The following is a 24787-nucleotide window of genomic DNA, read 5'->3' on the forward strand; positions in this document are numbered from 1 at the left end:
TTCTCATAACAACTACTGAGATAATTGATTATATTAGACAGGCTATTACTTTCCCATTACCTTATCTGCATTGTATTTAAAAGTATGGTGAAATCAGGAATTCAGGAAGTCAGTTTCTGAAGTTTGGGACATTGTTGGATTACAGCAAGAGCTTTTCCTGAAAATTCATGATTCTTGGAGTTGGCTGGTCCATTTAGGGTATACACTGGATGTGTCCTATAGAAAGACTAACTGAGACCTGCTGCTGTGAACTATAGCCTACAGACTCAGTCTGTATGGAACAAAATGGGAAGGAATTATCACTAAAGAATAAGGGCAGAGCAGTGATTAGCATTGTCACCTCACAGCAAGAGGTTCTCCAGTTCGATTCTTGGATGGGGTGCCTTCTATGTGGAGTCTGTAAGTCCTCCCTGTGTTTGCATGGGTTTCCTCTGGGTGCTCCAGTTTCCTTCCAACATTCCAAAGGCAAGTGGATTGGATACTTTAATTTGGCCCTAGCTATGTGTGTGTGGTAAGGATGAATTGCCGTGGCAGGGTAGCCACCTGGTGGTGTAAACCTTCAATCTAGATGATTGTCACTATTGAAGAGTCTCCCCCTGACCCCATGTGTAAAAATGGGAAAAGGGGTTATGGATGGATGGAATTAGAACCTGCATCTAAATATCACATAAATAATATAAATACATTTATGATTGACTGTGAGAAGACAACATGGGCTCTTTCATTTCACATTGAAAAATAAGCATGTTTTTATGTCTTGCCCCTTCTATATGGTTAAAGCTGTTGACACTGGTGGTGTATCCATGACCAGTTTAGTCAAGAAGTTGCCAGATAGCAGATCATTGCCATTTCTCTGTTGCCAGTTGCTGAAATTATTTGGCTAGCTTTTCCGGTGAAATTTGTAAAGGCAGGAAAAGTGCCTTTCTATGACAGATGCTGTGTAAAGAAACCTGCTTTGTTTCTGCAGTTTGGTGTCATGTTGTTGGAAATAAGAATCACAGGTGAGAAAATATATTAATCAAACCTTTTCCTGGGAGTGACTGTTATTAGCTGTTCTGTGCTCACTTATCTGACAAGAGTTTTTTTCTGCCATGAAGAAACTAAGCAAAGATGACGACATTAAGTCTTATTTAGTAACTTTTGAAAGATATTTCACAAAAATGGGATAACTCAGAATGGGCTATATCTTTCTCTGTTTCTTTTTAACTAGTAGAGAAGCATTGAAAACCTGTATGGACATGGAAGGGACTGATTTCATGGCTATAAAAAGCTTTTAAAAAGGAGTTTTTGCACTGACTGAAAAATGTAGAAAAGGAATTTTGAACTGGGGCTGGGGTAACTTCTGATATACAAGCTACATTTCATAACAAGACTTTTAATGTTGACAAACCAGTAAGAGTTAATATTTCTGATTTAAAACATATTATAATGCTATGGTATACATGGTTAAGTTCTTATAAGACGAAAATGAAAATATTAGACCTAACACTGAAGTGACTTAAAAGAACTTTACCTAGTACTGTGAAAAAGTGGGTTTTGCAAAGTGATCCCAACAATGCTGACAAGTTAGCAACTGTAGTAGAACAATTATTAGTTAATGACCCATTATTTACAACTGAATTGTCTGTTTCCAATTTAGAGTAGTACTAAAAATGCTAAATGTACAATCTTGTGTGAAACAAAAAGTATCAGAAACACTTCTGAGCATATCTATAAAAAACAGTTACCAATTTGTTGATAACTGAGTGATCAGCTTTTATGCTTGTAGTATACTGCTATCATGGTTTGCTTCAGTTATTCACCTTTGCTAAGAAATATAGCAAAAACACTTCATTATCATATTTTCCCCATTAAAACATAGACTATTAATATGTATGAGACAGAATTCACTTCAAACAGATTTACATCCTGAATAAATTTTACAGTTAATGGTGCCCTGGCATCTTGTTTTATTGTAAAGATATTCACGTTTGTTTGTTTGTTAAAAAAATGAAAATAATATGTATCTTTCTTTCTGAAATTACTACAGCCATCCATAGTGGTGTGACTCCGTTTGAACTCTACATTTACCTACACTAGCATACTGCAGCTCCTGCATAACGGTGTCTAGACTATTGCAATTGGCCACCACAACAAAAAATGTTTCTCCCGGCAATTAATCAGATTGAACTCTACATTTACCTACACTAACATACTGCAGCTCCTGCATAACGACGTCTACAGGATTGCAATTGGCCACCACAACAAAAAATGTTTCTCCCAGCAATTAATCAGAGTAAGTTACACATATACAAAGAATTTGTTAAGCTTTCTCTTACAGTGCTGTGGAATTAAGCAAGTCAGCCATAGGGCTCTTTTCTACTTGAGTGTTTGCCTCCTTCCCCTGTAACTGAAGTACACTGACTCTTACATTTGTCTCCCTCACCCTAATTTTTACAAGTATACCCTATACCTTTCTGGCTTTCTAACACTCAGACATAGATTCCTGTTGAAAGTTTTATTTACTTGTCTGACATTTGAACAAGTAACCCTTGTAAAAATCCTCAAAATTGTATACTGTTGGTCTGTCTTTCCTGCTAAACATAAGTAAAATTAAAGTGCTGAGTGCAAGTAACATTAAAGTGCTGAGTGCAGATTTTAAGCCCTTACATTCAAATTATCTCTGGTGTGGTATCTTGAGTCAATCAAGGTATCCCTCTAACCATGCCTACTGCCTTCTCTTTTCCCACACCCCCCTCTTTCCTCAAGCAGGTTAAACTGCTACAACTTAGTACAGGCATTGGTTCATCCCTGCTCCGCTTGCCCTCGCTTCACTTGGGCTCGCATCGCACCCCACACTGCCCCCAAATTCCTCCCACCCCTGGTGCTGCTACATTTATTGGTACTAGACCACACCCCACTTTTTTAAACCAATCAGTAACAACTTGTCACTCAACAGCACCACTCTCAACCTGATACCACCAGTCTTCCAGCTCTACTATTCCTTTTGCCTAAGTTTCAAGTTTCATTCATTAGGTATGCTAGCACCCAAAACAGTCTTATTAACTCTACTTCTACCCCTGTTACTCATCCCATATCTCCTAACTGCCTATGAATGTTAGGGTCACCCAGATTTCCACTACCCTAAATTCCAAACATCCATCCCATCTACAACAGATAATAATGCACCCTTACTCACTCCCGTCATGCTTACCTCCTTAACCCCTAAATACTGCCATTTTACTGGACCTAGTTGCATTAGTACTAACACTAGAGACTATTACAAAACTTTATTCAAAATCTTAAAAAACTCATACTCAGGATACATTACAACCTCACAAAGGACAGCAACATCCACCCAAATCCTGGTCCATCCCCACCTGTTGACCCTAATCCCCTTACTGTATCCCCTACCACCATGGCTCCAACAAATAGACCTCCTAACTCACTGCTGGCCTGCCATCTAAACATTAGGAGCATAAATAACAAAACTCAGCACCTGCATGCCCTCTTAGCTGTTCATTCCCCAGATATATTATGCCCAACCGAAACATGGCTAAAGCTTGCCACCAAGGACCATGAGATTCTGCCACCAGAGTACAATATGTTTCAACTAGACGTACCACCGTGGTGGGGTAGCCATACTTTACAAGTCTGTCAGCATAGACACCCAACAACCACCCCAGTTCAATAATGCTAAAATTCTTATCTCAAAACTACAAATTAATAAAAACAAAAATGTAAACATTGTCTGTGTCTACATTCTCCCAATGAGGAACACAGAAACCTTAGAAGACTTCTTATATTGGTTATCCAATAACTACCCCCAAGAAACAATTGTTCTTGGGGATTTCAACATTGACTGGAACACTTGCTCTTGCGGAGCCCCCTCAACCCACATAAACCTCTATGGATTTACTCAAATCATAACCTCCCCCACCAGGACAGGAAAACCCAATAACAAGGAAAGTACCCTAGACTGGATACTCGTCAATACCCATCTTCAATCCTATAAATCAGGTACTTTGCCTGATGACCTAAGTGACCACTGTCTCACCTATGTAATCAAGCTCAAAGTAGACTGCTCCTACCAACCCAGCTATAGAGCATTAAGAAACAACAAGAATTTTATTCTCACCAAGTTTCAAAATGAACTTAAGGCATGCAACTGGTCAGTACTAAAAAGTCTCCCCCCAAGATGAAGCAGTAGCATACTTTAACACCAAATTCCTTGCTATTCTTAACTCCCATGCTCCCAGCTGCTCTATTAGAACCAAAGTTAATATTGCACCATGGCTTTCTAAAGATACCAAAACCAAAATTTCACTCAGAAACAAAGCATGGGCCACCTACTGAAAAACAAAAGCCCCACTTGATCAACTAAGATTCAGACAGCTAAGGAATGACACCAAAAAATTCATAACGTTAGACAAAAAGAACTACTACTACCATCTACTGCAAAAACACCAAAACAAACCTCAAAAGTTCTGGGCAGGAATAAACAAACTACTCCACCCAGGCTAAACCGCCAATCCACCCCCCTCAGCTTTTGAACAAAAATCCCCAGTAGCCATTGCTAATAACTTCAACAGCTTCTTCACAGAGACTATCCAGTCTCTAGCCAGCCAACTCTCTCCCAATGGCTCTAATTCTAATGCAGCCACACCCAGTACCCAAACACACTTGATCTTCCAACCTGTTCCTACTCGACTTACCTACTTAAGAAACTAAGACTCACCACCCTGGCTGACGACCTCCTCCCAGCAGACTATCTGCAAAAGGCTGCTGACACCATAGCATACCCCATCTCAATCTTGATCAACAGAGCTATATCTGAAGCTACTGTACCCACTATATGGAAAATCTCCCATGTCATACCTCTCCATAAAGGAGGGAGCTCCAGTGAACTGTCAAACTTTAGACCCATAGATATTCTGTCACCTCTAGCTAAAATTATGGAGAAGTGTGTACACATACAGCTCATGCACTACCTCACACAGAACAAGCTGTTGTCCAACTTTCAGCATGGCTTTAAGCCACACCACAGTATTACTTCTGCCCTCCTCTCTTTTCTCTAACGTCATTAACCACAGCCACAATAATAACAAACTATCCTCAGCTCTCTTTCTAGATCCATCCATGGCTTTTGATATGGTTGACCACAAAATGCTTATAAATACCTTGAAGGCCTTCTCCTTAAACAACCATGCAGTCCAATGGTTTCAATCCTACCTGCAGGGCAGGCAACAGGCAGTCCTATGGCAGGGCAAGCTATCATCTCACCTATCCATCGCATTAGGAGTCCCCCAGGGCTCAATACTAGGACCCCTTCTTTTCTCCATCTTTACCAATGACCTTCATTCAGTCATCCCAGATCGTACTTACATCCAATAAGCGGATTACTCCACCTTGATTTGTTCTGACACCTCACCAGCTACTTTATTCACATTAACCTAAAATACCTTCAGTACAGTGGAACAATGGCTTTCCAATCAACATCTAATCCTAAACCCCAACAAAACTAAGCTGCTCCTCTTCTCCCCCACACACAGGATCCCCCTGCCATCCTTCAACATAACCGGTAACAATGGCACTATCATCTCCCCAAAAGCCCAAATTAAACTACTGGGTGTCATAGTTGATAACAACCTGAAGGTTGATGCACATATCAATTAAACTATCAAAACTATTAATAAAAAACGTGGCGCTCTCTACAGAATCAAACCTTTCCTTACCCCACTTGCTAGAACTGCAATTGCCCATTCCCATCTACTATCAACTCTTCTCTACGCCTCACCTCTATTCTCCAACTTAAACCAAACAGATGTTAATAAACTATCATCCTGCTATAACCACATTGCCAGATTTGCTACTGGCACAGCCTACTGGACACACCACTCTCACAACCTAAATCACCTAGGATGGCTTGAACTGCCTAGCCTACTGCAGTTCAACCAGCTAATAGTGGCACATAAAATATTTTACCAACCAGAAAGTACACCTGCACTAAAAAATATTATAAGCCCCTACACCAGCACATGGGCACTGTGATCATCCACTGGACTCCTAGTTAAACAGACTCCCAGCTGACTTGACCCTAGAACCCTCACTAACTCGATTCAAAAACAAACTCAAGATATACTGTTAGGGTTGTGTCCTTGCACTAATCCCGACTAGTGACCTCTCTATTACTTAAGTGCCTTACCTTCAACTACGTCTAACTTTTTTCTACCACACCATTTAAGGAAGGGTCAATTTTATAACTTCTGCTCAGTGTGTCTTAAACCTGAATATAATGTTATGTATATATAACTTTGAAAATAATGTTATGTTTTGTAAAGTGTTTTATAATAAGTTAGTACTATATGTGCTAAACACTGGTACTGCTTATGACTGTAATCTGCTTGAAACTAGCATTTACAAAATGTTCAATGTGTCTTATTATCTTGGAGCTTTTCTACCCGGGCCTCTGCTGAAAATTGACATATATACAGTCGGACTATCCCAGTCAACAAATGTAAAATAAATAAAATAAATGAATAGTATGAAAAGCAATTTTGTTGATAAGCTTGTCCCGACTAATCAGGTGCTTACGTTATTTGAATGTGGTGAAGATTGTTGTAATTTAAAATTCTTAAATTTATTTTTAGGGTCAGATGATGTTGTAGCTAAAGTTAAAATAGAGTTCAGGGGATAGAAAAATATGAATAATGTCAGAATTAGATGAGATTGTGAGCTGTCCCCTGGTTGCTGATACTGTAGTGTAGCATTGATGTAGTGGGCTGCACTCCTGAGTGTACCATCCTTCCTATGAGACATTCCACTGAGGTCCCATCTGCCTGTCTTGGTGGTAGCTAAGGCAGGTGTAAATGATACCATGGCACTTATTGAAAAGAGTAGGGGATAAATTAATTTTATTTCAACAAGCAATGAAAACAATAATATCACATAACTTATAAACTACAATATTTCTCTTTAAAAGAGGCAATGTCAGAGCACATTTTTTCAGTATTCCATAACTCATTGTATGATACTTCTGTACATCTCATTGCTGAAATTTTCAAGAATATTAGCATCCAATACAATATGATATTATTAGACTAGACTTCCCCTTATTAATCCTATGATACAACAAACTTGTAGACAAATCATCTATCAGCACTTGAGACAAAATTTGTATTTCAGAAAAAGCTTGCAAAAAATTTCAACTGTTTACACTCTGAAAAAAACTGATACATAGTTTCTAAAGATCAACATATTTCTTTATAGCATTTCAGCTTTAACTGCTATTTTTTATGCACTAGCCTCCCTCAAAAAATGTTGCATGCTAAAAAAATATTTGTAAAAAAATTTGCATTCTTTGTTTTTGGAATGCCTATTAATTTGATTTTATTTCAAAACATCCCATTACATAACACTTACTCTGTCCACTTTAATGCCCCAGGTAAAACCAGTGAAACTCTTATTTCCAAGTTTCATTTTTAAAGAAATCACACATTTCTGCACATTTTTTTAAACATTTTTGAAAAAAAAATCACATTTTACCATCTTCCCTTTAACTGTACATAATACTCTTGTATGTATTGATGAAAAAAATTGTTATTGACTTTCACAGATGTGTTAAAAAAAATGTAAACATATAAACTGCTTTTAGCATTAATGATCTATTGTTTTTCTCATCTTGATAAAAAAATTTCTCCACTTATGGGTTTTAATTTATTGCCTCATATCCTAGAAAAAGATAACCCTATTATTGATGTTTTTAACTTTTCCACGAGTAACCACACCTCTGCTAGAAACATACCTCATGGAAAAATATTACTTTTAATAACATATTTTTCCATGTGACATAGGAAATATTTTCAGCTTTTGTAAACTAGCTTGCATTTCAACCAAAACACATTCCTACTGATTTTATCCACAGTTTATCCTGAAAACCAATTCCAAAAATTAAAAACTTGTTGGAATCAAGAGGTAATTTTTACAAAATGCTATCATATCCGACTCCATCACTTTTACCCAGGCTAATTCTCATTCCCAACGTCATTAATATATCTTGTACTTCTGTCATGATCTGTCCGAATCTTTCTACATTGTCCACATGTAAAATCATAAATTGTCAGTGGCATAACAGGAAGCACACTTGCTTTGGTGCAGAAGGCTGTGGGTTCTATTCCTACACCAGGTAGTTTGATTGCCGATACTGCAATGCAGCATAAGGGGGGTGCTGTACTCCTGAGTGTGTCATCCTTTGGATGAGATGTTAAAACGAGGCCCCATCTGCCTGAGTTGATGGTAGTTCAGGTGGATGTAAAAGATCGAACAGCATTTATCAAAAAGAGTAGGGGAAGTTCTTCAATGCCTTGGCCACGTTTCCCCTAGTAGTATCAATATCACATTGGGTTTCCTCTGAAAAGAGGCCACTAGCCTAGTGGAAGTAACCCAGTCAGGAAAGGCTAAATAATTAAGAATAAAATCCCCTGAATAAGATAAACTTACCGCAAATTTCAGTTGTGATATCTAGTCCTGCTTCTGTGTTGTATACACAACAAAACACATGCACAATCCCAATAGTAATGTAGTTAGAGGAAACCCCTTCTGAGTTTCATGTTTTATTAATATAAGTGTTCCACAGGCAGTGACTTATAAACATCTGTTATCTTGCTAAATCCTAATTCCTCTAGTATCCACAATAATGAACCTGAAATGTGGAATCAAATGCTTTTATGATATCCAGTTTCCACAATAGTTCCCCTCCACAGCTTAACTGAAGTTATCTCTTTCACTAAACACATAATCCTAAACTGTTAGAAATATCTTGTACTTTATCAATAAAAATGTACTTGTTTGAGCCTGAATTCTTTCATATCATGTATGCCAACACTTTGTAATGTCAACTCAATAACAAAATTGTTCAAACAGCTTTTTTCTTGTTTTTTTCCATTTTAGCTTTAGCAGAAAGTAATAGGACTCATTGAAGAGATGCATTCATAACATCATTAATAATTTTTCATTTTTCTATTCATCCAGCATTTTGAAATAAAATAAGGAATATTATCTTGCCCTTGATTAGAATTAACAAACAATTTTAAGGCTAAATTTAACTCTAATGAAGTAAAAGGTTTATCCAGCTGTTGACACTTTGTGCCCCTACCTATCAACACGTATTTCCATATTTATACTGTCTTATAATAAATGCTAAAGAAAAAAGTTTTGCCCTTGTTGCATTGTATCACTAAATTGCCTCACGTACTGTACAGGAGTCATTTGCAGATCCATGTGACTGCCTTTTTTATGTTTTTTTACGTCATCTTCATGTGTTACCCTGTTTCCACTATTTATCTGATTTAACCATAGCTTATCTTCTGCGTATAATACTTCCTTAATTCGTTAGCAACAGAACTAAAGTCTTTCTCTTTTAAGATGTCTGGAATATATTTATGTATTAATTTGCCATATATATTTTTTTAAATTATTTACTAGGGTAGTGTACATCACTCTTGACCATTTCCGGTTTCAGCTTAGTTAAAATGTATGGAATGAATCATTACTTGGCATGTCATCTTTATGGAGTGGTCATGCTTCATGAATTTACATGTTATTCTTTTGCAGGGGTCATTCTAATTTTTCCTTTTTATAGTTTCAAATTTAGTATCACAGCAATTCATTAATGTTCTATCGCAGTGTGTTAAGGACTATAGTAAAAATTCCATGTTAACACAATGCGGTATTTTGTGATTCATATATTAACCACAATTAGAAGAGGCCTTATTGTCAGCTAAATTGCATGTCTATAAATCACAGTAAACCTCTGCAAAGTGCAGATCAGAACTTTCCACAGTAGTTAACTGAGGCAATCACTTTGTGATCACACAGGCATTCCTCAAGTCACTCTCCCACACAAACAAGTACATGTTCAAGTGCGCACACACACACACACACACACACACACACACACACACACACACATATGCCACAGAATCCATACTTGTCCCTGAGTTGCCTGAATGCCCCACTGTCTCCTTTTCCAGCCCTAGGCCATCATGGATGATTAAAGTTCCACCTTAACAGCAGATATTAGATTTTCACATTGTGTTTGTGTCCAGTGGTTCCTTCCACCCCTTGATTCCTGTACTGTTTAGATGCCATTATGGTACAAGCATGTGACAATAATCCCTGGGGTCAAGTGCTCTCCCCAGCACCTGATCTACATACTGTTTGTGTCGTTATGGTACAGGTTTGTGACAGTAATCTCTGGTGTCTAGTGACCCTCCCTCCCCTCAATTCCTGTTCTGTTTTAAATGCTTTAAGGCATAAGAGTAGTACCCCTTGTATCTAATGGTTCCCCTACCCAAATGCACATATGCACACACACACACACACACACACACACACACACACACACACACACACACACACACACACACACACACACACACACACACACTCATTCCAATGGCATTCACTCACACACTCAACCATTTATCCATGTGCACACTCACACAACTACTGTAACCTCTCTACTTTCCTACTGCTACCTGCCAGGTAGACACACACTCACACATACACTTAGATATGCAGCCCCTTTTACACACACACACATACATGGACACTTTTCCTGACCCTACCTTACCACTGAACTTCCTCCTATGATGGCTGAACACTGCCTTTTCTCCATGTACACTGTAGTGATGTGGAAGGAGTAACTATGCTAATATACACAGCCAAGCAATTTTTGGCATGTAGATGCCTTCCTGGAGATGTTTCCTGGGGAGAGAGCACATGACTAATTAACATATTCCTCTTCCTCAAACTGCCTCATTAGCAAATAACATAGCTACAAAAATAGTCCAATGTGGTACTGTATGTCTTTGTGCAAAAGCACTGCATTAGGGCTGTCTTTGAGTTCAGCACGATCACCATGAGGTGTACACATCCTGTATACCTAGGAGCAGCCTTTATGAATTCAGCCCTATATGTGCAGCCAAAGCAAACAGTGGTGTATTCATAGGTTTATAGGTTCATAGGTAGGTACTAGGCTATCTGCCCGAGAGCATTTATATATAAGCCTAGCCAGAGTTTGTCAGCTTTCGTCGCCCCATTGATTAATTAACTGAGCCTCTGTCAAGAAGAGTCAGTGAAGTGATCCCATGGGTGTATTTTCTGTTACCCATCCACTTGTCAAGGTTTCTCTTGAAGAGTGCTAGTGAGGGGCTCTGCCTAAAGTAGTTAGGAATTTTGTTCCAAAGCATGGGGAGTCTCTGTAACAGGAATCTATCCCTCCAGCATGTTCTATTTATTGTCGTGGTAAGGTTTAGCTCACTAGAGTGAGTGGCTCGCAGTGACTTGGATTTCTTTAGGTGGAGCATGTCCATCAATTCTGAGTTGGACATAGCTTTGGAAGTCAGGCAGAGATCACCTCTGAGTAAGTGATATGCCACTGAGTACAGCTGGAGTTCTTCCAGTCGGGCTGCATAGGACATATGTTTGAGATCAGTAATCCTCTTGGTGAAGTATTTTTGTGGTCTTTCCAGCTGTTGGAAGTGTCTTGTGAGGTACATCCCAAACGGGGCATTGTACTCTATGATGGGTCTGATGAGTGACGAGTAGAGGGGCACTATAACCTCTCTATTTCTAGATGCGAACCCTTTAGTAATTAGATGGGCTACATAGAAGGATTTCCTAACTACTTTGGCAATATGATTGTCAAAGGAGAGATTACTATCTACCTGGGTCCCCAAATCTCTTATTACCTCTTCTGTATTAAGGGGGCTGCCACCTGTGTGGTAATTCATGGGTGTTTTGTTTTTCCCAAATGGGATGACTATACATTTTTTGGCATTTAGCTTGAGACCATGACTTTGACACCAGGTGTCCATCTCAGTAAGGCCCTTTTGGAGGATGTCCGTGTCAGCCGGAGAGTCAATTATGGCTCCCAGTTTGCAGTCATCGGCAAACTTGGTTAGCCATAGTCCACCTGTGTTTGCCTGTACTTCTGAGAAGTATATGCCAAACAGTAGGGGTCCCAAGACCGAGCCTTGTGGGACACCACTTGTGACTGGTTTAGAGTTGGACCTGGAGCCCGCTATTCTTACTGTGTGAGTTATGTCTGTAAGCCAGTTGGCAACCCATCTCGTGACGTAGGGGTTTATGTTCAGGCTGGTGAGTTTTTCTATAATTCCTGAGTGGGGAATGGTGTCAAAAGCCTTGGCAAGGTCAAGGTAGGCTGTGTGAACTACCTTCCCCTCATCTATGGCCTTGGTGACTGTCTCGAAGAAGTCAACCAGGTTTAGTAGACATGATCTGCCCTTAACAAAGCCAAACTGGGTCGGGTCAAGTGTTTGGAGGTTCCCAATGTTTTTGTTAATGAGTTCCATGATGATGCACTCCATAGCCTTGCAGACCAGGCTAGTCAGGCTTATGGGGCGATAGTTACCAGGGTCAGTTGTAGCCCCTCCTTTGTGGAGCAGAATAACCATTGCTGTGCGCCATTCTATGGGCATGTAGCCTGTGGAGAGGCTGAGGTTGAACAATGTGTTTAGGTGGGGGGGGGGGTTAGTTCGTTCTGTAGTTCCTGCTAGACAAAGCCTGGGACACCATCTGTCCCCACTGATGCTGTGCTTTTGGCTTTTGAAAGGGCTGTTTTCACCTGTGTGTCTGTGATTTCCAGGACACTACACTCTTCCGGTATTGTTGTGAGCCCTTTTGGGGGTGAGAGGGGGGTGAAGTTTGCACTGAATCTATCTGCCAGGATGACGGCAATATCAGTGGGTTTAGTATATTTTGTGTTATTTTGCACTAACTCAGAGCATATCTGAGAGTTGCCACTTAGATTCTTGACACAGCTAAAGAAGGCTTTGTGGTTATCTTTCAAATACTTGGCTATTTTTCTTTTGAAGTTAGCCTTGGAGGATTTTTTGCGGGACCTTAGTTTCTTACTGATACTGATCAGGGATGTCTATCCTTCTTGGGATTTGCTTTTTTTCTGAACTATTTTCCTCCTTCTATTGTATAGACTGTTTATGGCAGGGGTCCACCAGACTGGTTTCCTTCTCTTAGGGGAGTGAGTCTTTGTTTTGCTAGGGATGACACAATCCATGCATCCTTTTAGGTGCTCATAGAGTGCATTTGTAAAGGTTCCTGCATCTTGGACACAGTTATCCTTTAGCGTGGGGGCTTTGAAACTTACCACCTCTGTCTTAAGTAAGGTGAACTTACTTGTCTTAAGTAAGGTTTACTTAATTCAGCTAACTCTTTCCTTTTCTCTTTATGTATCCTCCACTTATATTCTGTAATTGATTTCTTTCTGAGACAATACCATCATTCCATCCAATTTTTATAATCAACCATGACTCTATACGATCTTGTCAGACCCAGATTAAATAAATTCACAATTTATATTTATTGTATAACTTCCCTGAGATTAAATAGCCCTACTCGCACATTTTATTATTTTCCAAGTTTACTACTAAAGCCTTAGTGTCTAACAACACACTTCCCGCTATTTCCTTTTTTAATATTATCATTAGAATGCTTTTTAATGAAATTGGCTTTGTGGATCTATCCTTCTGGTTCTGTCTCACTAATGACAGAAGGATAATATGCTACTTAAAAAAAAAAAAGCATTCTAATAATGACAGGGGGACAATATTTTAGTATTTAAGTATATTGTCCCTCTGCCATTAGCGATACAGCAGAAAAACGCACACACACACACACACACACACACACACACACACACACACACACACACACACACACACTCGCATCTCCCTCCTTCATTTCCTCCACACACACGCACACAGTCCCACTTGTGATGAGTAAAGCTGTTTACCGCCTGCTTTCTTCTTTCAGATAAATTTCCCGAGTAAGTCATTGCTATAAGGTAATACACCTATTACCATTTTGCTATGTGCTGGGTTTACAAATGTACAAGTATGATGAAAATCAGCAGCATTTCAAACATGCATACAAAACATGTACCTTTTGTATATCAGTATCATAACTGTTACGTAGCAATCTCTTCAGCAGAAGGGTAGGGAGCATTTGGAAAATGTAATGCACGAACAGTATCAGTGCAGTTGTATATCTGCTTACATTTAACAGTTGGGTCAAGGACACAATCTATTATGAGATTGTTTTCTTAATACTTAGAACTACATAATAGGGTGCCGAAAACTGTTGTCCCTGAAATATGTATCTGGAATTTTATCTCATGTTTTGCATTTTTTTATTATGATTATTCACAATGCAGTTTTAGAAAATCATACTTTATACCACAGCAATGGCATTGAGATGATGAAACTACTGTTTAAGTGGTTAGCAATTCTATGGCTACTCTTTATGTAAATCAAGTTATATATTTAAAAAGGAAATCTACATTAATATTTCAGCCTACAGATTTGCTCTAAATGGAGGACTGCCATCTGTCAAAGCAGCCAGGGAACCACCTCTGAGCAATTGGGCTATCCTGAATGACAGTGTAGCCATGGCAAATAATTTAACTACAAGTATTGTGTTCTCACCATACCTGTTTCAAATAACCAGCCAATCACAGGCCACATAATCACTTTTCTTGCCAGCTTAAATTATTATTATTCAAAACGAGCCTTGAAGACAGAAGTAGAGGGAGGGAGGGAGAGAGAGAGAGAGAGAAAGAAAGAGAGAGAGAGAGAGAGAGACGGAGACACACACTTAGGTCTATCTCACTGAACTGGGACAGGGACATACCTACTAAGATGTGACAGAGTGGGGTGCACTGTACTACAAGCAGCATTAAATGAAAACATAACAGACACACACACACACAATCTGTAATTCTCTGACTGAATAACTACTAAATCTGTCAGAACCACAGAGGGACAGAGTGGAATGCATTGTACTACAAGCAGCATTAAATGAAAACATAACATAGACACACACACACACACACACACACACACACACACACACACACACACACATACACATACACACACTGAGTCCCAAAAGCACAATTTTACTTTCATACAAACACTGCTTCTTGCAGCCTATCACATCTCCCTACATCATTTCCTATACGCACACACACTCTCTATCTCTCGCATCATCCTACATCATTTCTTACACACACACACACACACACACACACACACACACACACACACACACACACACACACACACACACACATCTCCCTACATAATTTCTTACACACACACACACATCTCCCTACATCATTTCTTACACACACACACACACACACACACACACACACACACACACACACACACACACACACACACACACACACATAAATCCCAAAAACACAGTTTTAGTTTTATACAGAATTACTGTTATATTTTACTTGAAAACTAAAAAGTAAAAAATAACTATAAATAAAAAAAAGATGTTTAATGAGGAATGCTTTTTATTCATTCGCTTTAAAAAGTAAAACATATGGAAGAAGAGTGAAAACTTTGCAAAAGAAACATGGACAAGCTGATTTCAGAAAAGGATTTGAGGTTGGTTTTGCTGATTCTGGAAACAAAGTACCAGAAGTAGCAGGAATCAACAGAATGCTTTTCTAAAATCAGATTGTCTGTGTTCTTTTGCAAAGGTTTGTCTTCTTTCTTATTTTTTACTTTTTAGAGTGACTGAATAAAAAGCATTCTTTATTAAAAAATCTTATTTTATTTATATTTTTATTATTCAAGTAATTCATTATTAGTAAAGATATAATCTGGCTAGTAGCTAAATTCCCCCTGAAGTAATTAGCCCCTTCAGATCCCTAGAACATAATCATTTTTTATTTATTAAAGCTTTGCAAAATCCAATATCTACATTTACTGCTTTCCTTTCTTTTTTGCCATTTCTGACAAACTGAAATTACCCCCTCCCTCCATATAACAATGTATTCTGTATATAACCACATGCCAGTTTTATTCCATAACTGTTGCTTTCTGGTTGAAGTTGAGTAGGCATACACATTACTTATTCTCCATTAGTGACCTTCACTTTCTATATCCACTATCAAAATTCTTCATGGCTCACTTATATTCACATGCAAAATGCAGACATTTTGTAATAAAATAAAAGTGACTATCCCAACACATTGATTTGACCCCAAAACAGAACTATTTCCCTTCCCAAAAAATTCTCTAAACAATATTGTTTGCTATCAGAAACTTTCCTAATATCCTGCAACATATAAATATTATATTAAAATTCTTGCCTCATTTTGCAATTCCCAAACTGCCAACATTATAAATTAGGACGTCTGCGGGAACTGACTACATACACAAATGTCTACATGTATCAGCCAAGGGGGTACATTGCTAATGGCATCACAGCCCTTGACATTTCACTAGTTATAAGTGGTTGAAACCCATTGTGTTGTACACTGTAATTAATAGCTATTTGGTCCTCTATAAGCTTGCCAAAACACCTCTTTGCTTAGCCAGATAGCACAGCACCACAGCAATTTGTCAAGTTGGTGGTGGAGTGTTTATTTAATGTATTTTTCATTAACCTTTTTCAGCAATGACCCATGCCAAATAGACAAGACAAAGTCAGCACAGACAGTATCATTAAACAACAGTACACCATCATTGGAACATAAATAATTTATAGTTGGTAGGCAAAGCTATAACTGGCAATGAATGTATAATTTTTAAAAACAGTTAATTACAAAACACCAGAAACAGGAGATAAAAAAAGTCTGTGGTTCAAATAATTATTGTACAGTATAACCAGAAAAATAATATGCTATGGTCATCCTAGAGGGATCTAACTAAAAGCGAAGAATTATCGATATACAGATCTTAAAATAGTGAGTCATAACTAATATTTTAAGCAGCATTCATTTCAATGACAGCAGGTAACAACCAGCCATAAGCAATTCATATTGTGCTAACTTAGGCAATAAGTGGCACATGTACTGTCAATAAGCCGTACCAGTGATGTTAACCAAGTCTCCAATAAAACGTTTGCATTTACTTTATCTAGTAAAGTAACTTTTAATTTGTTTCCTAATCACAATTAGTTTATTGATATATTTTGTCTGGCAGCTTGTTCCAGCTGGCAGTGACAATTCTACTGATGTTTTTTTTTCCTTGTAATATTTAACTTTAATAGAGGTCTTACAAGTTACAGTATATTCTTGTTTTTGAGTGAATGAGATTGTTCCTTGATGTTTAGCAAGTTTATTATGCATTGGCAGTAGTTTTTATGAAGGAACCTAAATGTGGGGATACACAATGGATAGGTGGGTTTTGCAGCCACTGGTATCCATTTGCCTTTCCTAAGGGTGGTGCAGTGGTGTTTCCTGGGATTCACTAAATGCATGATGTTTCCTGGGATTCACTAAATGCATAAACCACAATATCCATTTTTGTGTGGTTTTCAGTGGGACTTTGCTATATGAAGAAACTGATGAAATAATGTGGACTGCATATTCTTATTTTAAGACTAACAATTTAGTGGCTAATGCCTGCCTAGCTCCAGATGTAAGCAACCTGAATATCTTGTAGATGTGCAGCTTAGTTAATAAACTGGCTCACTTGTTCTTTGATATGAGAATTAAAGTTGAATTGCTGGCCTAGTATAAATTCTAGATATCTTTGTTTAGTTGTGTTAGGTACAGGTGTACGTGGAGTGTCTCTAATGGTCAGAGTACTAACTCCTTTCAGTTTCTGAGAAGTTTCAAACAATATGGTGGTAGTCTTGTTTGGGTTTAACATACCTTTGTCTTGTAGTCAGCCAGTTTCTTATTAATTTACAGATATCTTGTATAGCAGAGGAAGTAATGTCAGTATTATCACTAGGAGTTGTACAATGTGATAAACAGAAATGTTACAGCCAACTGCCTGGTTTATGCAAGATCAGGGGGAATGCAGGAGGAATGCAGGAGGCCTAGGCAGCAAAAATCTATCAGAGACATGGAACTCCTTATCGGCTATGTAAGCTGGGACTTGGGGGGTGGGAAAGAGACACCTGGATTTCAGATAGGTGTCACCACATTGCTAGTTCATTTGGACTTATACATTAGAGTTCTTGGGATGAAAAAGAAGAAAGAGCAAGAAAATTATTATTATTTATTTTTATTTTACAGTTATTTACCGGGTGATGTCTGGCTTGGCTGGGGTCCCATTTTCAGCAGAGACCCGGGGAGAACAGCTCCAAAAAATATTGAAATACATGCATGATTAAGAATAAACACATTATAGATATTTAGTATTTACAGTTCACATAAATAAGTTCGTAAACATAGTCAAAATTTAAGAACTGAAAAATAGCAAAGTTACATAAAGTGGCAGAGAAGACAAAACATTATAGATTTGCATTGTAACAAATCCAGGGTGTAGTTCCTAGATGAGTTATGTGGTGGAAGGAAGGGTGTAGAAATACTGGATAGGGTAATGAATGGCATGAATAACTGAGTGAATAAGTAGTGAGAGAAAGAAGCTGATGATATGATGAGAGAAAGGGGAAACATCCATTTGGTGTATGCATCTGTACAAATTTAGAATGTTGTCACAGTTTGAGCAAAACAGCCGCATAAGGATGTCCTGGTAGAGGAAGCTACAGTTGGGAAGGGGGAGTTGGTTTAGGTGATATAATTAGCCAGGTACCGAGCAGGAGCACAGCCAGTGATTGGTAAGGTGTTCTTTCAGAAGCAACTTGAATTTGTGAGCATTTGAGGTGTTTAGGATGTGTTGGGGTGTTGAGTTCCAGCTATTAGACACTTTGTTAGAGAATAGGGAGCCCCCAAAGGAGTTGTAGGATTTTGTGACTTTTAGTAGAAGTTTATTGGAGGACCTTTGTCCACTCCTTAGCAGGAAATCAGGAGCTGTGGTAGCGTTGTTGCCTCAGAGTAAGACGTTGTCCTGTTCGATTCTCAGCTAGAGCATCTTCTGTGTGGAGATATGCATGAATGGGCGTACCTTCATTGAAGGTTGTGCATCAGGGCTGGCAACTCGGCACAGAAAAATCTACTGCCAATCATTAGCGGACCAGAGTTCCACTGTGGTGGCCCCTAACCGGGAAAAGCTGAAAGACACAACGACAACTCAATAAGAAAGGTAGCAAAGACTGTAACCAGCATGCACCATCAACTGGTGCAATTTTGAGATTGTAATATCAGATTAGTCAGAGTGTGTGTGAATGTGTGTATATGTGTATGTGTATGTACGAGTGTGCACTTGTGTGTCGATGAGAGAGAACCGGAGCACACTGAGAGGACAGCCTCATTAGTTTTACATAACAAATGAAGGCAGCAGGTAAAGTGCTTGTATCTACAGCAGTCATTGCAAGTAAGGTTTTTTGTGAAGAGTTGATTGCTAACCAGAGTATTATTTTCATGCAGCTAGTTCATGTGTCAATAGTTGTGCTTCAGTCTAGGAAGGGAGAAATTTGTTTGTTTGCTTCACAGTACCCGATACCTTCCATTTCCTGTGTTTCTTAGATTGCGATTGCCCTATGTGGTGTTTAGGTAAAACTAGTAGAAATGCTGTTTCACATTAATAAAGTGTTGTAAAATGCTATATTACCCTAATACAAAATTCAGTGCCATTATATTTATTACTGTTAGAATTTGACAAATGCTTTTCCCCCCAACTTTTGTGCTTAAAAATATCTAACATTTGTTTACCATGTGGTCTGAAATAGGAATGTTTGGCTTTCTGCAAAATACTTAGTAAAACTGAAACTGGTGGGCGGAATGGATTTTGTTTCAAACTGTATTTGGTGATGACAAAATATGCTCCAGGATTCATGAAGCTTGCGCCAGGGGCCAGAGTAGAGTCGGCGATCTAGTGCCAAAAATGGCCGCCGAGCAATTCAGGTACGAGCTGATTCCACGTGCACTACCAGCATACGCCAGAGTTGCGCAGCTCCCTGCGCATGTATGCTAATTACCCCATGCACAGCAGTGTAGCATGCAGATGAAGGTATATAGTGATTCATGATGTGGTGCAGGCATAGCGTAAGCATGAAGAAATGTAAACCAAAAAAAAAAAACGGTTTACATTTTTTCAAACATAAAATCGGAGCCATGAAAGCGACCAAACTTGTATTATAATGTTAATATATGCCAGTGGCTAAATATATAGCCAATGGCATAAAAAAAATGCACAACACATAAAAAATAGCATTTAATGTCATGGCCACACTAATGCAAAGTAAAACCGCAGTGCATCGGTGCGCAAATGGGATCACAATGAAAATATATTTAGATGTCATAACACTGCAATGTAACACAATTCATGAATTCCCAATAATAGTTAATGGCATGCATGCTACACCACAACCATGGCGCAAGGGTTGCTAAGGGTCCGTGACAGTGTTCTGCACTGTAACTAGGAATTAGTAGTCAATTCCATGTAAATGAGTCAAGTAATACTGAATTGCAAACTCCTCACCGGCATAAGGATGTACCACATGGCATAGCACTACAACCCAAGGTGTGGCCTGGAGGTAAACATGACATCAAGAGAGGGGTGCGCCACCGTAGCTGTAAGCACATTGGATTATTGCTAATCTGGGTTGCCTTTTGCTAAGTAAAGCCGCAGGATAGGTGTGTGGAAGTAACCATAGCTTTGCTTTGCTGAGAGCACAGAAGGTAACTGAAAGTGCATTTGAACGTGGATGAAAACGCACTGAAAACCCGGTAAACGGCTGTGCACGGCATGCACCACAGCTGAAACAGGAAGGATATGGGAAGACAATAAGGAAATGCTGCAGCATGGTAATTGGAGTACAAATGAGTAATTAACACTTAGAAACTCACAGTGGGCCATTGACAACAACTAACAAGGCTGCTAGCAGCTACCTGCAGAACAGGAAAGGGGAGGTGCCGTACTGCAAAGAAAAGAGAACTGTCACAGCAGAACAAAGCAAACCTGCAGTAGATCAGCTACATAACACATTTCCCAACACAATCCTGAGTTGTGAAAATGCAAAACAAGAAAGCAGGCAGCTGGATGCATGCCTGACAATGAGAGGGGAATTGGGTTGAAAAGTGAAGTAAAGGGCAATAGATGAATCACGGCAGCCAAGCGTAAGTCAACACCAAAGGCCCCACAATAGCAGTACCTGCTGTAAAACCCATAATTAAGATACCCTGCAGCTGGAATTGCAAATATACACCCAATTACACCAGCATCATCCATTGCACAATAGTATAAGGTGTGAAAGCCCCACACACACTTGTGTATTCCCAGACAATCTGCACCATTGTTGTATACAGACGGGGAACTTTTAATATGTACATGTTGGGGGCTGCCATAGCTTTGATTCACCAGCATGTGTTGGAGACTGATGGTGGTGTGGAGGATGATGCTGACAACCATCTCAGGCACTGGAGGAGGAGAAGACTGTTCAGACCCAGGGTAACCTACCAGGGGCTACATGATCTGGAGATAGTAGAGCATTACAGTGTGGACAGGGACACCATACAGCAACTTTTTGAGCTGTGCTGGCCACACCTCAGAGCCAAAAGTAACAGAGGGGAACCCATCCCAGTGGACACAAAGGTATGTCTAAGCTTGAGAATACTAGCCACAGGTACCTTCCAAAGGCCAACTGGGGATATCATGGGGATCTCACAGGCATCAGCATCCAGGGTACTCCACTAGTTCTTGGATGCCATGTTACCATATGCCAATGAGCACATATACTTCCCCCAAACACAGGAGGAGTTGGCCAGCAATATGCATCTCTTCCACCATGTGGCAGACTACCCAGAGGTACTAGGTGCAATAGACTGCATGCACATACACATCAAGACACCACCCGGTGAGCAGGGTAGGCGCTACATAAATTGCAAGGGATTCCCCCTCCATCAACTGCCAGGTCATGTGCAATGCCCAGGGCATTATCATGGATGTGTGTGCTGGCAGCCCTGGAAGCTATCATGACTCCCACATCTGGCATGCCTCACAGCTGTATCAGGTATTTGCCAGGGGGGGACATCCCATATGGCCACCTGGTGGGGGATGCTGGCTATGCACTGGAACAGTGGCTGATGACTCCCATCAGAAATGCACACACAGCCACTCAAGAATGCCATAATGAGGCACACACAGAAACCAGAATCATCATAGAGTGTGTGTTTGGGATGCTGAAATCACGGTTCCATTGCTTGGACATATCTGGTGGAGCCTTGCAATACTCTCCACGTACATGTGCCCACATCTTCATAGTATGTGCCATGCTACACAATATGATCTGGTGGAAACAGCTGCAGCAGGGACAGAATGGTGAAGGCCCTCACAGCCAACCACCATTGCCACGGGCCCCACAGGCACAGAGGGACCCAGACCACAAACACCCTGTGCCATCCCCAGTAGGCAGATGGAGGCATGCCCAGTATGGCAAAGAGGGAATGTATAGCACACACACTGACAATGTAGGCACTTATGGACTGACACCCTTTTTCACCTGCACACACTGCAAACATGGATGGCATACACACACGAACACCTGTAAATTGTCATGTATAGGTGGTCTACTATGTGCATCCTACATAGGTAGCCCTCAGCTATTGTACACACAACTGCCATTGGCACAAGGTAAGTCAATACCTGAACAGTAAATTAAGTATCAGCATGTATAGGTTCATAGATACATAGATAGTTACATGCCTAACTGCCCGAGGCCACTCATAAGCATAGCCAAAAAGCATCTGCTGTCACCACCCCATTGATTAACTAACTGTCCCTCAGTGGAGCAGAGGCAATTGTGGGATCCCTGGGGTGTATCCACTGTTCCCCACCCACTCTGCAAGGATTTCCTGGAGTGTTAGTGAGGGGTTTTGTATAATGTAATCAGGGATGTAGTTCCAAATAATGGGGAGTATCTGTGACAGGAATCACTCTTGCACTACCAGTGCCTGTTCTGAGAGGTAAAATTACTACTGCCAGGATTAGAACATGCAACCATGTACACAATCTTCACTATAACATACCACTAAGCTACCTGAGATGTACCAATGGCAGTTGTGTATACTGAAAGGATAAAACACAATAGGTAGGAATGTGTGGAAGTAGGACAAACCGGCATGTACCCAATGAAAGGTGTATGCTATATATATATAAATCAGCATATATATATATATATATATATATATATATATATATATATATATAGAGAGAGAGAGAGAGATATTAGATATATGGGGATATATATATATATATATATATATATATATATATATATGTAGATATATAGATAGGTTAACAACATCTACATAACCATGGAGGTACATATAAATGGGATACCTATCACATACCGGCTGCTTGACATACCGATGCGTGTAATCACGAGGCTTAAAGTCCGAAAGACCACAGTACCGAAACATCAGAAGCGCGAGGTTTAAAATCACAATATTAAGGGACAGTTAGTCAGTGCTTCTGGTGTTGCGGTTCAGGTAGGTTACTGTGTGTAAGTGTGTTTCTGAGGGCTGTAGTGTGTGTAAGTGTGTGTTCTGAGTGTGGTGTGTGTTTCTGGGGGACTGTAATGTGTGGGTGTGGGTTTGCTTTATGCGTCTGTTTGTGTGATCTAGGAGGCAGAATATTAAAATAGGGGGGTGTGGGGGGTGCAGACACCCACATGGGGGGTTTAGGGGGGTTTGCCCACTCGCTCATACGTAGTGTAGGATGGTTTGTTTGGGTGTGGTGGGTAGCAGTGTGTCTGTGTGTGCGTGTGTGTGTTTCATGTTTGTGTTACTTTCGCGAGTTACTGCCACTGTCGGTAATGTGGGGTATGGGAGTCTGGGCCCATTACTGTGGGCATTGGAATTGTGTGGTTTTGGGATTCCATAGGTATCCTGTATACAGCGGTTAAAGTGTTCATGTATGAGTATAAAATGGACCATAGTAATCAAACATTCCGCCATGACCAACCTTTATGAACAAAGGATATTGAGAGTATATGCCTATACACTATTACAAATATGTGCTATGGACATGAGCCAATGATAGGGTTACCACCTATCCAACTTTGCGAGGGACAGTCCCTCTTTGGGCAGTTGTGTCCTGACCAAATATATTAAACGTGGCAAATGTCCTGAGATTGTAGGACATAATTATGTCCCATATGTAATGTAATAGTTGCATACAATAGTACTTTCTGTATCTAAAATACCTACATGTTACAAGAAACAGGATAAGCAACTAAACTGCTCCAAAAATAAGCTTATATTTAGGCAAGAAAGGAAAGTTCTATCCCTTCTACTGACCGTGAGTTTTTGCCGGCCTGTAAAATCTGATGTGTGTCCCGAAAATGTCCTACTATGGCCATATGAAAAGGTGGCAACCCTAGCCAAAGAGGGTCAGTCACCAACACAACTCCATTGACTGCAAATACCTATGACAGAAATACACAGCTTTCATGTAGCAACACTTTATTACATTCCAATGTATTGCAGAAAGGATTCAAGGACTAACATCACCTGCATGCTATACAGGAACCACTTAACAGTGCCTTAATGAATCAGCCTGCAATCACCATAGTATTAGTCCACTAAAGGATAGGTGTTCAAATAGGGAAGGAACCCTCACGCACATATCAATTATGTATAAAAGCAGTTCCTACACACCTGCATCTGCTATGTACACCCACCATCACCCCCACACCCAAACAAATTACAATACAAACTATAATAACATCACAAATCATTCACTCACTGGACGACATCTGCAGAAGCCTTAACATACCTTGTCAGAGACACACTAAAATGGCCCTATGTGAAAAAGTTGCTGTTATACAATGGAACAGCTGCTGATGTTACAGGGTTTGTTTGCACTAATCCTGTTTGAGGGTTGTGTGT

The sequence above is a fragment of the Protopterus annectens genome, chromosome 3.part0, assembly GCF_019279795.1.
Source record: "Protopterus annectens isolate FY-2018-M chromosome 3.part0, PAN1.0, whole genome shotgun sequence".
Lineage (NCBI taxonomy): Eukaryota > Metazoa > Chordata > Ceratodontiformes > Protopteridae > Protopterus > Protopterus annectens.